This window comes from Mustela putorius, unplaced genomic scaffold (assembly GCF_011764305.1).
Source record: "Mustela putorius furo isolate JIRA1106 unplaced genomic scaffold, ASM1176430v1.1 tig00000135_pilon_pilon_pilon, whole genome shotgun sequence".
NCBI lineage: Eukaryota > Metazoa > Chordata > Mammalia > Carnivora > Mustelidae > Mustela > Mustela putorius.
In genome coordinates, this window is record NW_025421292.1 from 4,894,165 (window position 1) to 4,907,492 (window position 13,328).

A 13,328-nucleotide genomic window follows, 5' to 3' on the forward strand; every position below is an offset into this window, starting at 1 on the left:
TATTCAATAGGTTATAATTTAATATCACGATTTATGCTGATGCTTCCATCATCCACAATTTGGCCAGTGAGGAGCTCTTCAAGTTGGTACCTATTACCGTTTGACATAGCCTCATAATTTTTTTAGGACTTTATTTTAGGATTTTTAGTTACCTTCTGGTACCAGAAGATAATTCACCATGTGTTTACATATTGTTTCCATCCCCTGTGTAGGTTACTGTTCTCTCATTGCCATTGTTGCTTACAACAAGGATGCTCTCCTCATCGTCCTTCGGTCTCCTCAGCCCACTGCAGGGTCCCGCAGCTCTGAACAGTCACTGTCTTTGTCTGCTTGGGCTGCAGCCCCTGTCTCAATATATAGATGCCTCCTCACCTGGCTTTGGATCTAGCATCCACCCCTACCTCATCTACCCCTGTGTGGACTTGATCACTATGTGGTTTATGCTTTTACGTATTAGTTGACTCAACTTTGTGGTTGCTTTGTTAAGGAATTTTTCATCTATGTCAGGTGCTGGCAAACTTTGTAAAGGACTATAGCATCAGTGTTGTTGATTGTGGACCGCGTATGTTCCATTGCATCTTCAACTGTTGGGCTCTGCCATAGCAAATGGATAAATGCGGCTGTTTCAGTACAATTGTATTTACTGACAGCTGGCTCACAGACTGCTGTTCTTGACCCTTGATCTATGTTCACAAGGTTCATAGTTTTGGTCGTTGGTTTTCTTTACTATTTCTATCAGTTTTGGTATCAGGGCAATGCTGGCATATTAACAAAATGAGTTAAGTTTTCTCTGTTATTTTCTGGAAGAGATTGTGCAGAACTGGTATTATTTCTTCCTTAAATTTTTGATAGAATTCTCCAGTGAAACTATCTGGGTTTCAAGTTCTCCACCACCCTACTTTCTTTTACACACTGGCTATGGAATCCAGGAGATCCTTTCTTAATAAGCAGGAGTGGTGCTTGGGGAAATCTCAGCAATAAATCATTCTCTGAATGTCCCTCCCCCACCTTTTTTAAAATGAAGTAACTGATTACCAAAATACTTTTTTGGTGAGTGTACAGTGCCCACTTTACTCCGAAATTCTTAGATGAAAGCTTGATCTACTTAGAATATAAAATAAACCAAGTTTTATTTTTCTAAATTGAAGAAAATGTAGGAATGGAGTTAAGAATCTATCTATATATCAATCTATTTATTTTCATCTGTCACCTATCTGAAGATGTAGACCCTAACAAGTAGACGATATAAAAGACATTCTGGCATACTTTTCATTATAGAGGTAGTGATGCGTGGACAGTCTTAGGTTAGCACCTGAACTTACCATCTGTTGAAATCTCATAAGTGACGCATCATCTCATAGCCACAAGTCCTGTTGTCAGGTGATACTACTCCTGAAATACTCTGATGAGAGGCCAGGAAGTCTAGGCCCTTCTTGCAGTGCTGACCATTGGCCGATTGTGTGTTCAGGCACATGGAGTGATTACTGGCATGAGTAAAGACCAGTACAACATTCTTGCTCACCTGTAGTCAGCAACACAACCTTGACCTGCTGGAAACAAATCATGATCACAATCTGTTCACCTAGCCTATTATAATTTAAGAACTTTCATTTTCCTTATTATGTGTCCCTTCCCACTTAATTGTCTCTTTTATCAAGTGTTGTAATGAAAGCAGCTAAGAAAATGGGATTACAGGTCTACATTGACCCCAAGGATACACATGTTTGTAGTATATTTGGGTCCTCCAAACAGATTAGGAGAAGCCAAGTCTAAACTTACTGATTTTTTCTTTTAGTGTTGTGTGTGTTATTTTTTTAATTTTATTTTTTTTAATTTCTTATAAACATATAATATATTTTTATCCCCAAGGGTACAGGTCTGTGAATCTCTAGGTTTACACACTTCACAGCACTCACCAGAGCAGATACCCTTCCCAATGTCCATAACCCCACCTTCCTTCTCCCAACCCCCCTCCCCCAGCAACCCTCAGTTTGTTTTATGAGATTAAGAGTCACTTATAGTTTCTCTCCCTCCCAATCCCATCTTGTTTCATTTATTCTTCTCCTACCCCCTTAACCCCCCATGTTGCATATCCACTTCCTCATATCAGGGAGATCATATGATAGTTGTCTTTCTCTGATTGATTTATTTCGCTAAGTATGATACCCTCTAGTTCCATCTATGTCGTCGCAAATGGCAAGATTTCATTTCTTTTGATGGCTGCATAGTATTCCATTGTGTATATATACCACATCTTCTTGATCCATTCATCTGTTGATGGACATCTAGGTTCTTTCCATGGTTTGCCTATTGTAGACATTGCTGCTATAAACATTCAGGTGTCCGTGCCCTTTCGGATCACTACGTTTGTGTCTTTAGGGTAAATACCCAGTACTGCAATTGCTGGGTCATAGGGTAGTTCTATTTTCAACATTTTGAGGAACCTCCATGCTGTCTTCCAGAGTGGTTGTACCAGCTTGCATTCCCACCAACAGTGTAGGAGGGTTCCCCTTTCTCCGCATCCTCGTCAGCATCTGTCATTTCCTGGCTTGTTAATTTTAGCCATTCTGAATGGTGTGAGGTGATATCTCATTGTGGTTTTGATTTGTATTTCCCTGATGCCGAGTGATGTAGAGCACTTTCTCATGTGTCTGTTGGCCATCTGGATGTCTTCTTTGCAGAAATGTCTGTTCATGTCTTCCGCCCATTTCTTGATTGGGTTATTAGTTCTTTGGGTGTTGAGTTTGATAAGTTCTTTATAGATTTTGGATACTAGCGCTTTAACTGCTATGTCATTTGCAAATATCTTCTACTATTCTGTCAGTTAGTCTTTTGGTTTTGTTAACTGTTTCTGTTGCTGTGCAAAAGCTTTTGATCTTGATAAAAATCCCAATAGTTCATTTTTGCCCTTGCTTCCCTTGCCTTTGGCAATGTTCCTAGGAAGATGTGTTCTCCTCAAGGATTTTGATGGATTCCTTTCCCACATTGAGGTCCATCATCCATTTTGGGTCTGTTTTCATGTGTGGTGTAAGGAAATGGTCCAATTTCATTTTTCTGCATGTGGCTGTCCAATTTTCCCTACACCATTTATTGAAGAGGCTGTCTTTTTTCCATTGGACATTCCTGCTTTGTCGAAGATTAGTTGACCATAGAGTTGAGGGTCTGTTTCTGGGCTTTCTATTTTGTTCCATTGATCCATGTGTCTGTTTTTGTGCCAGTACCATGTTGTCTTGATGATGACAGCTTTGTAATAGAGCTTGAAGCCTGGAATTGTGATGCCACCAACTTTGGCTTTCTTTTTCAATATTCCTTTGGCTATTCAAGGTCTTTTCTGGTTCCATATAAATTTTAGGATTATTTGTTCCATTTCTTTGAAGAAAATGGATGGTATTTTGATAGGAATTGCATTAAATGTTTAGATTGCTTTAGGTAGCATAGACATTTTCACAATATTTACTCTTCCAATCCAGGAGCATGGAATATTTTTCCATTTCTTTGTGTCTTCCTCAATTTCTTTCATGAGTACTTTATAGTTTTCTGAGTATAGATTCTTAGCTTCTTTGGATAGGTTTATTCCTAGGTATCTTATAGTTTTGGGTGCAATTGTAAATGGGATTGACTCCTTAATTTCTCTTTCTTCTGTCTTGTTGTTGGTGTAGAGAAATGCAACTGATTTCTGTGCATTGATTTTATATCTTGACACTTAACTGAATTCCTGTACAAGTTCTACCAGTTTTGGAGTGGAGTCTTTTGGGTTTTCCACATATAGTATCATATCATCTGTGAAGAGTGATAGTTTGTCTTCTTCTTTGCTGATTTATATGCCTTTAATTTCTTTTGTTGTCTGATTGCTGAGGCTAGGACTTCTAGTACTATGTTGAATAGCAGTGGTGATAATGGACATCCCTGCCGTGTTCCTGACCTTCGCGGAAAAGCTTTCAGTTTTTCTCCATTGAGAATGATATTTGCAGTGGGTTTTTCATAGATGGCTTTGATAATATTGAGGTATGTACCCTCTATCTCTACACTTTGAAGAGTTTTGATCAGGAAGGGATGCTGTACTTTGTCAAATTATTTTTCAGCGTCTATTGAGAGTATCATATGGTTCTTGTTCTTTCTTTTATTAATGTGTTGTATCACATTGATTGATTTGTGGATGTTGAGCCAACCTTGTAGCCCTGGAATAAATCCCACTTGGTCGTGGTGAATAATCCTTTTAATGTACTGTTGAATCCTATTGGCTAGTATTTTGGTGAGAATTTTTGCATCTGTCTTATCAAGGATATTGGTCTGTAGTTCTCCTTTTTGATGGGATGCTTGTCTGGTCTTTGGATCAAGGTGATGCTGGCCTCATAAAATGAGTTTGGAAGTTTTCCTTCCATTTCTATTTTTTGGAACAGTTTCAGGAGAATAGAAATTAGTTCTTCTTTAAATGTTTGGTAGAATTCCCCCAGGAAGCTGTCTGGTTCTGGGCTTTTGTTTGTTTGGAGATTTTTGATGACTGTTTCAATCTCCTTACTGGTTATGGGTCTGTTCAGGTTTTCTATTTCTTCCTGGTTTAGTTGTGGTAGTTTATATGTCTCTAGGAATGCATCCATTTCTTCCAGATTGTCAAATTTGTTGGCGTAGAGTTGCTCATAGTATGTTCTTATAATTGTCTGTATTTCTTTGGTGTTAGTTGTGATCTCTCCTCTTTCATTCATGATTTTATTTATTTGGGTCCTTTCTCTTTTCTTTTTGATAAGTCGGGCCAGGGGTTTATCAATCTTATTAATTCTTTCCAAGAACCAGCTCCTAATTTCATTGATTTGTTCTATTGTTTTTTTGGTTTCTATTTCATTGATTTTTGCTCTGACCTTTATGATTTCTCTCCTCTTGCTGGGTTTAGGGTTTCTTTCTTGTTCTTTCTCCTGCTCCTTTAGGTTTAGGGTTAGGTTGTGTACCTGAGACCTTTCTTGTTTCTTGAGAAATGCTTGTACTGCTATATATTTTCCTCTCAGGACTGCCTTTTCTGTGTCCCACAGATTTTGAACCATTGTGTTTTCATTATCATTTGTTTCCATGAATTTTTTCAATTCTTCTTTAATTTCCTGGTTGACCCATTCATTCTTTAGAAGGATGCTGCTTAGTCTCCATGTATTTGGGTTCTTTCCAAATTTACTCTTGTGATTGAGTTCTAGCTTCAGAGCATTGTGGTCTGAAAATATGCAGGGAATGATCCCAATCTTTTGATACCGGTTGAGACCTGATTTAGGACCGAGGATGTGATCTATTCTGGAGAATGTTCCATGTGCACTAGAGAAGAATGTGTATTCTGTTGCTTTGGGATGGAATGTTCTGAATATATCTGTGATGTCCATCTGGTCCAGTGTGTCATTTAAGGCCTTTATTTACTTGTTGATCTTTTGCTTGGATGATCTGTCCATTTCAGTGAGGGAAATGTTAAAGTCCTCTACTATTATTATATTATTGTCGATATGTTTCTTTGATTTTGTTATTAATTGGTTTATATAATTGGCTGCTCCCATGTTATGGACACAGATATTTAAAATTGTTAGATCTTGTTGGACAGACCCTTTGAGTATGATATAGTGTCCTTCCTCATCTCTTATTATAGTCTTTGGCTTAAAATCTAATTTATCTGACATAACAATTGCCAACCCAACTTTCTTTGATGTCTATTAGCATGGTAAATCATTTTCCACCCCCTCACTTTAAATCTGGAGGTGTCTTTGGGTCTAAAATAAGTTTCTTTTAGGCAGCATATTAATGGGTTTTGTTTTTTCATCCATTCTGATACCCTGTGTCTTTTGATTGGGACATTTAGCCCATTAACATTCAGGGTAACTATTGAGAGATATGAATTTAGTGTCATTGAATTCCCTATAAGGTGACTGTTACTGCATATTATCTCTGTTTCTTTCTGATCTACTACTTTAGGCTCTCTCTTTGTTTAGAGGACCCCTTTCAATATTTCCTGTAGAGCTGTTTGGTATTTGTAAATTCCTTCAGTTTTTGTTTGTCCTGGAAGCTTTTTATCTCTCCTTCTATTGTCAATAATAGCCTAGCTGGATATAGTATTCCTGGTTGCATGCTTTTCTCCTTTAGTGCTCTGAATATATCATGCTACTTCTTTCTGGCCTGCCAGGTCTCTGTGGATAAGTCTGTTGCCAATCTAATATTTTTACCATTGTATGTTACAGACTTCTTTTCCCGGGCTGCTTTCAGGATTTTCTCTTTGTCACTAAGACTTGTAAATTTTACTATTAGGTGATGGGGTGTGGACCTATTCTTATTGATTTTGAGGGGGGTTCTCTGCACCTCCTGGAGTTGATGCTTGTTACCTTTGCAATATTGGGGAAATTCTCTCCAATAATTCTCTCCAATATACCTTCTGCTCCCCTCTCTCTTTCTTCTTCTGGAATCCCAATTATTCTAATGTTGTTTAGTCTTATGGTGTCACTTATCTCTCGAATTCTGCCCTTGTGGTCCAGTAGCTGTTTGTTCCTCTTTTGCTCAGCTTCTTTATTCTCTGTCATTAGGTCTTCTATATTGCTAATTCTTTCTTCTGCCTCATTTATCCTAGCAATCAGAGCCTCCATTTTTTATTGCACCTCATTAATAGCTTCTTTGATTTCAACTTGGTTAGATTTTAGTTCTTTTATTTCTCCAGAAAGGGCTTTTATATCTCCTGAGAGTGTTTCTCTAATATCTTCCATGCCTTTTTCAAGCCCAGCTAGAATCTTGAGAGTCGTCATTCTGAACTCTAGATCTGACATATTACCAATATCTGTATTGATTAGGTCCCTAGCCTTCAGTACTGCCTCTTGTTCCTTTTTTTGTGTTGAATTTTTCCGTCTTGTCATTTTGTCCAGATAAGAGTATATGAAGGAGCAAGTAAAATACTAAAAGGGTGGCAAAGACCCCCGGAAAATATGCTTTAACCAAATCAGAAGAGATCCCAAATTGTGAGGGGGAGAAAGTGGATAAAAAGAGGTTCAGAAAGAAAACAAAAATTAAAAATAGAAAACGAATAGAGAAAAAATATGAAAAAGAGAAAAATATATATATATTCGATAAACTAGTTAAAAAACGTTAAAAAAAGAAATGGGTGAACGTGAAAAAAATTAGCAGAAGAAGAGAGAAAAAAAATTGAAAAAGAAAAAAATTAAATTAACTGCAAGACTAAGGAATTATGGGGAAAAAGGTATGAGTTCTGTGCTTTGCTTTCTCCTCCTCTGGAATTCTGCTACTCTCCTTGGTAGGTGAATTTGGTCTTGGCTGCATTTCTTGTTGATCTTCTGGGGGAGGGGCCTGTTGTAGTGATTCTCAAGTGTCTTTGCCCCAAGCAGAATTGCACTGCCCTTACCAGGGGCTGGGCTGAGTAATCCACTTGGTTTTGCTTTCGGGAGCTTTTGTTCCCTGAGCACTTTCCGTAGAGTTCTGGAGGACGGGAGTGAAAATGGCGGCCTCCTAGTCTCCGGCTGGAGGAGCCGAGAACTTGGGCCCCACTCCTCAGTGCACCCTCAGAGAACAGCGCCCATTTACTCCCATCTGCCTGACCTCCGGCCGCACTCTGAGCTCACTGAGCCTGTGGCCGGTTCAAGGTACCCCCGGGCTGTGAGCTTACTGTCAGCTCTGTCTCTGTAGCCGGCTTCCCCATTCTAATACCTGTAACCTCTGCAACACTCAGACACCCCAGATCCTTCTGTGACTCTGCGGGACCTGAGGCCACGCTGACCCCGCGTAAGCTTCTTCCCAGTTTAGCCTCTGAAGCAATGTCCCTCAGCAGAACAGACTTTTAAAAGTCCTGATTTTGTGCTCCGTTGTTCCGCCACTTGCCGGGAGCCGGCCCCTACCCCCGCGGTCTATCTTCCCGTCGCTTTGGATTCACTTCTCCGACAGTCCTACCTTTCAGAAAGTGGTTGTTTTTCTGTTTCTAGAATTGCTGTTCTTCTTCTCTTCGATCTGCCGATGGATTGGCAGGTGTTTGCAATCTTTAGATAAGCTATCTAGATGATCTCCTGCTAGCTGAAGTAGTCTCAGTCTGCTACTTCTTGGCCATCTTGACTCCTCCCCTAAACTTACTGATCTTTTTGTTTTTGGGAAAGATACATTCCTTAACTGCCAATGAATCCCTGTCCTTGACCTCACTGTCAGAAACATGTTTGTGCCATTTAGTTTGCCATCCGAATGAGATGTTTCTGTTCCACAGACTGTGCCAAAAGATACCATGTGCTTCCTTAAAGCATTATCGGCCTGACAACGACTAGTAAAGCGGATGCTGTTCTGGGTTATCTTCCTTTGTCTCTTCAGGGCCACTGACCCCCCATTCTCTACCCTGCTCTATGGACAATAGGCTGACCTCAGGGGGTTACATTTATAGTCTCTCTTGTCCTCTGGATTTGAGTTGGATTTGGCTAATGGGGAGGGACCCCTCTTTTTAGGTTCTCAAATCTCTGATTATGTCCTTCCCTGAGAGTCACAGCTCCTGGAGACTGGTCTTCCCCTTGTAACTCTCTCTTGGTAACCACTGCCTCCTCTCCTTCTTCATGCACAGGAGGGTTAACTGGAATGACTAGCCCTGAGGATTTTGTGGTTTCCTTATACCCTGTGCATATCTCTGCAAGGTGTCCTTCCTTAAAATTTTCTTATTTTCTTTATTAGAGCATACCATCTTTTTCCAGCTGGTATCTAGACTGATACAGAAGGATCATTACTACAAATCTTAAATCTTTTTTATTTCCCTGATGTCATGCCATCAAGCTTAGCTTGGCTCCCATAGATTGAAATCAACTCATCAGAAAATTCCTGTGGGCAATAAAAAAACTGGAAAGTCAGCCTTGTATTTCCAGCAGGCAAATTAGTTTTGTGTATCTGCAAGGTTAATTGAATACAAGCAGGTAACACTTGTTGCTTCAAGATTCTGTTTTGTAAGTTTGGGGAGGGCTGTTTAACTCTAACTATATGTACTGGCTTGAGAAACCTTCCTCCGAGGCCCCCAGTTTTTGCAATGAATATAAAACTCAGATCATGGATTTTTTTTTTTTTTTTCCTGAGAGCTAGGATACAAGAGGTCTGTATCACGTTTTTTTCCCTCTCTTTGTTAAATTCTGGGAAAATTAGGTTGAAATTTCCTCTTTATTACTAATTACTAGAGAGCTTCTGTCAGGCCACACTTGGGCAATGTTTTAGTAGGTAAAATGCTTTGAATCTCATGAAGTCTTAGTCTGTTTTTTTCGTGAGTGACTTGGTTTGAGAGGCCAGATGACAATGGTAGGGACATATGTAGGCAAGGGTACAGGAGAAGTTTTAGATTAAAAATAAATATTATCAACAAACAATGGCACTTATATTGCTTTTGAAATATATTTGTATTTTTAAATTCCTAACGTAATAATGTAGCAAGTCAAATATTAGTCATCTCCTTTCCCTTTCTGATCTACGGTTCCTCTCTCCCTTCTTTTTGAAATTAATGAAATTTGGTCTGTTCCGTGTTTTCTTCTGCTTAGGTACAAATATACTCAGACATGAAGAATTTTTTTTCATTTTTATATTGTACTACACCCATCACTTGGTTCTCTTTTCTTTCTTTTTTTTTTTTAAGATTTTATTTATTTATTTGACAGGCAGAGATCATAAGTAGGCAGAGAGGCAGGCAGAGAGAGAGGGGAAAGCAGGCTCCCGCTGAGCAGAGAGCCCGATGTGGGACTCAATCTCAGAACCCAGAGATCATGACCTGAGCCAAAAGCAGAGGCTTAACCCACTGAGCCACCCAGGTGCCCCTTGGTTCTCTTTTTTATGTGAAAAGAATATAATGAATATTTTTTCGGTTCACTATCTATTGATTAAATGTTTTCTTCCTGATAGTTGTAGAGTATCCCATAGATTGTCTAGTTTGATGTGATGAGTTTATCCGGCTCTTCTACTGATAGGGAGGCAGGTTAACAGCTTTACTGGTACAAACAATGCTGCTGAAAGCATTAAGGAACATTCACCTTTACATATTGGTCATTTTACTTCTGTGGAGAAAAGTTCAGATATGGAACTTCTGGATAAAATGTTACACACATGTGTAGTTTTTCTAGATTGGTCAAATCACTCTCCATTAATACAGCAACTCATATTCCCATCACCACTATGTGAGAACCCCACCTAGTACTGGGGATTATCAACTCCTAATTTTTGCTACTTAGGTGAATATAAAATGGCCTCTTGTCATCATTTCTTTTTTCCTTAACAATTTCAATACTACCAGTGAACTTAAGCACTTTTTATGTGCTCATGAGCTACTCTAATGTACTCTCATGTTCTCTTCTGTGTTCAGTTACTTACTCTTTCACCTTTTTAATTGACAATTTGAGGGGCTTTTTGTTTATAAATATTTATGGGTGGATAGTCATGAGGGTTACAAATATTTTCTTCCAGTGAGAAGGTGCAATCTTTTTCACAGAAACGTTTTACATTTTAATGAAGTAAAATTTGTCAAAACTTCTCTTTTGGGAATTCAGGGTTTTCTGACTTTCTATTGAAGATCTACACATATCTTCTGTGTTTATATATATATTTATAAATTTATATGTAAAATTAGATTCTGCAATATGTGGGGTTATGTTATAGCTCTCTTGCTTGGGCTGGAGGGGGAGGGCCAACTCCATGTTACTCTTAATTTCCCCATTTCTTTGGTTGGAAGGAGTTGGGTGCTCTCTTCAACTTTGGCTAGGAATGAATCCCCCTCTCTGTGTGTAGCATGGAAATACTCCATGCCTCGCACTGGCTTTGCCCTGGGGGCCACCAACTCTGTTCACTTACCTCTTAGTTTGAGCATTGCTTAATCACAGAGCTTCTGGGAATTGTTGCCAACTCCTCTGGTCAGATGGGGCCAGAAGACACTCTTCACAGTGGATGGGGCTGATTCAGCTCCTTGCCTGAGCATAGGGCAACAGGGGTCTAGGGCCAGCAAAGTTCCTCATCTAAGGATCTGAATCAGGCAGATTGGCAGCAGATTGGTCAAGGTCCATGGTCAGAGTAAACGCCTGCTCTGGTTCTGCCGACGAATAAAGCTGAGGTTGGGATTAGTACTTGGGTACTGCAAGAGTGAGCTCAGTCTGCCAAAATCCTTGTGCTGGTTGTGAGAATTCCCTTCTGCTCCTCTTTCAATCAGTTTCTCAGTGGCCGAGCCCTGCAGATTCCTATGCAATCCCTGTGGTGTGAGATCACAGTAGGAGCTCCAGCAAAGTAACTCATAATGCTGTGGGGGCTGGATGTCCTCCCCAGGTTCTCTTTTTACACTGGAGGAATCAGAGACTCAGAAGAGACCTCTTTGTGTGGTGTTGAGCTATTTTGTGGGTGAACAATGTGGTCAACCTATAGCCATTTCTTTTATCCTTCTTATACAGTCTGCTGTAATCTCCGTGGTGTAGGGGTACTTTAGACTCACCCCACATTCTAGGATTCTCTCAGTGGTATTTTGTTCTTGAATAGTTGCTAGTTCTTATGAAGGAGAGTGAAATCAGAAACAACTTATATCACCATTTTGGTGACATCATTCTATTCCTTTTGTTGCCGTTTGCAGTCACATATTTTCAGGGCATGTGTGTGGAACAAACCGCACATATAGAGCTTTATGGATTAATTTAAACAACATGAGGGAAGTGTCCAGACCTTTCCCAGCTATTATATTAGCAACAGTAACCACCACTTTCGTTGAAAATGAATTTCTGCTCTCCATGGTCGTGAGTTTGTCAGCATCTTTATTAAGACCATTTTTAAAAAAAATTTTTGTTTATTTATTTGGCAGACAGAGATCACAAGTAGGCAGAGAGGCAGGCAGAGAGAGAGAGGAAGAAGTAGGCTCCCCGCTAAGCAGAGAGCCCGATGTGGGGCTCGATCCTAGGACCCTGGGATCATGACCTGAGCTGAAGGCAGAAGCTTTAACCCACTGAGCCACTATTAAGACCATTTTAATGCCTTTAAAAAAGGGTCTAAATAATTAAGGATTGAAGTTCATGGAGAATCTCTGTATTTAATTAAAATAGTTGTTTTATGAGGCTGAGAACTTAAACTGTTGTCTGGAGTCCTTAAGTGATTCTTTATAGATTTGTTCAAGGCAAAAACCATCTCAAGACAATCGTTCCCATTTTCTTGGGAGAGAGCATTTATTGTTTGAAAATTACTGGTGTCTGGGGTGCCTGGGTGGCTCAGTGGGTTAAGGCCTCTGCCTTTGGCTCAGGTCATGATTCCAGGGGTCCTGGGATCGAGCCTGCATTGGGCTCTCTGCTTGGCAGGGAGCCTGCTTCCCCCTCTCTCTCTGCCTGCCTCTCTGCCTACTTGTGATCTCTGTCTAATAAATAAACAAAACCCTTAAAAAAAAAAAACAAAATTACTGGTGTCCATGAATTGGAGCACCAAGGCTGTTTTTTGTAGACAAGTATTTAATGAAAAGTATGTCTTATATTTATATTCTTTTATCAAATCCTATTTAAGGAAAGTATTTGGATCTGATTATGGTTAGGAAACTCAGAGATTTCATAGGCTCACATCATCAGCAATGAACAAAATTTAGATTAAAAGATTTTTTTACAAAGTCACTAAAATAAGCTAAAAACATGACACCATGGACAAATGCAAAAGATAATCTTTATCTTTTTATAAATATTTATTTTTATTTATTTGAGAGAAGGCGAGAGCACAGGGGAAGGGACAGGGGGAGAAGGAGAGAGAGAGAATCCCAAGTAGATTCCCTGCTGAATATGGGGCCTGTGGGAATTGGGGGGGGGTTTGGGGGGTTAGGGGCTCAATCTCACTATCCATGAGATCCTAACCTAAACCAAAACCAAGAGTTGGACATTTAATTGGCTGTATTACCCAGGTGTCCCCCAAAGCTAATCTTTAAAGAAGATTTGGTCTCTATATCTAAAAGGGGAAAACGTGTCAAGTAAAAGTTGTTCCAAACATATGTCAATATTCCTATTATATTCATTTTTCCTCTGTAACTCAACTCATCACTCATCAAGCAGGGAAAGATCTAATTCAGATGTAGTCATTGATTGAATCAAAAATCAAACATTTGACCCATGTGTTCCTAGAGCAAAGAATTGTGCCCACAACTCTACCTTATCTTATCGAATTTCATTTTGTAAAACTTAGAAAAAAGAAACACAGAAGGAAGCAGACAGTTGGAACTGAGGAGATCTCAGGGGAAGCACTGGAGTGGATACATTGTGTTTAACCAGAGTATGAGCAAGTGAGGGAAGGAGATGTAGAGATGTATTAGAGAGGCTTAGAGTTGGAGGGACTATTGGCCCTTAAGGCAGCATGAGACTTTT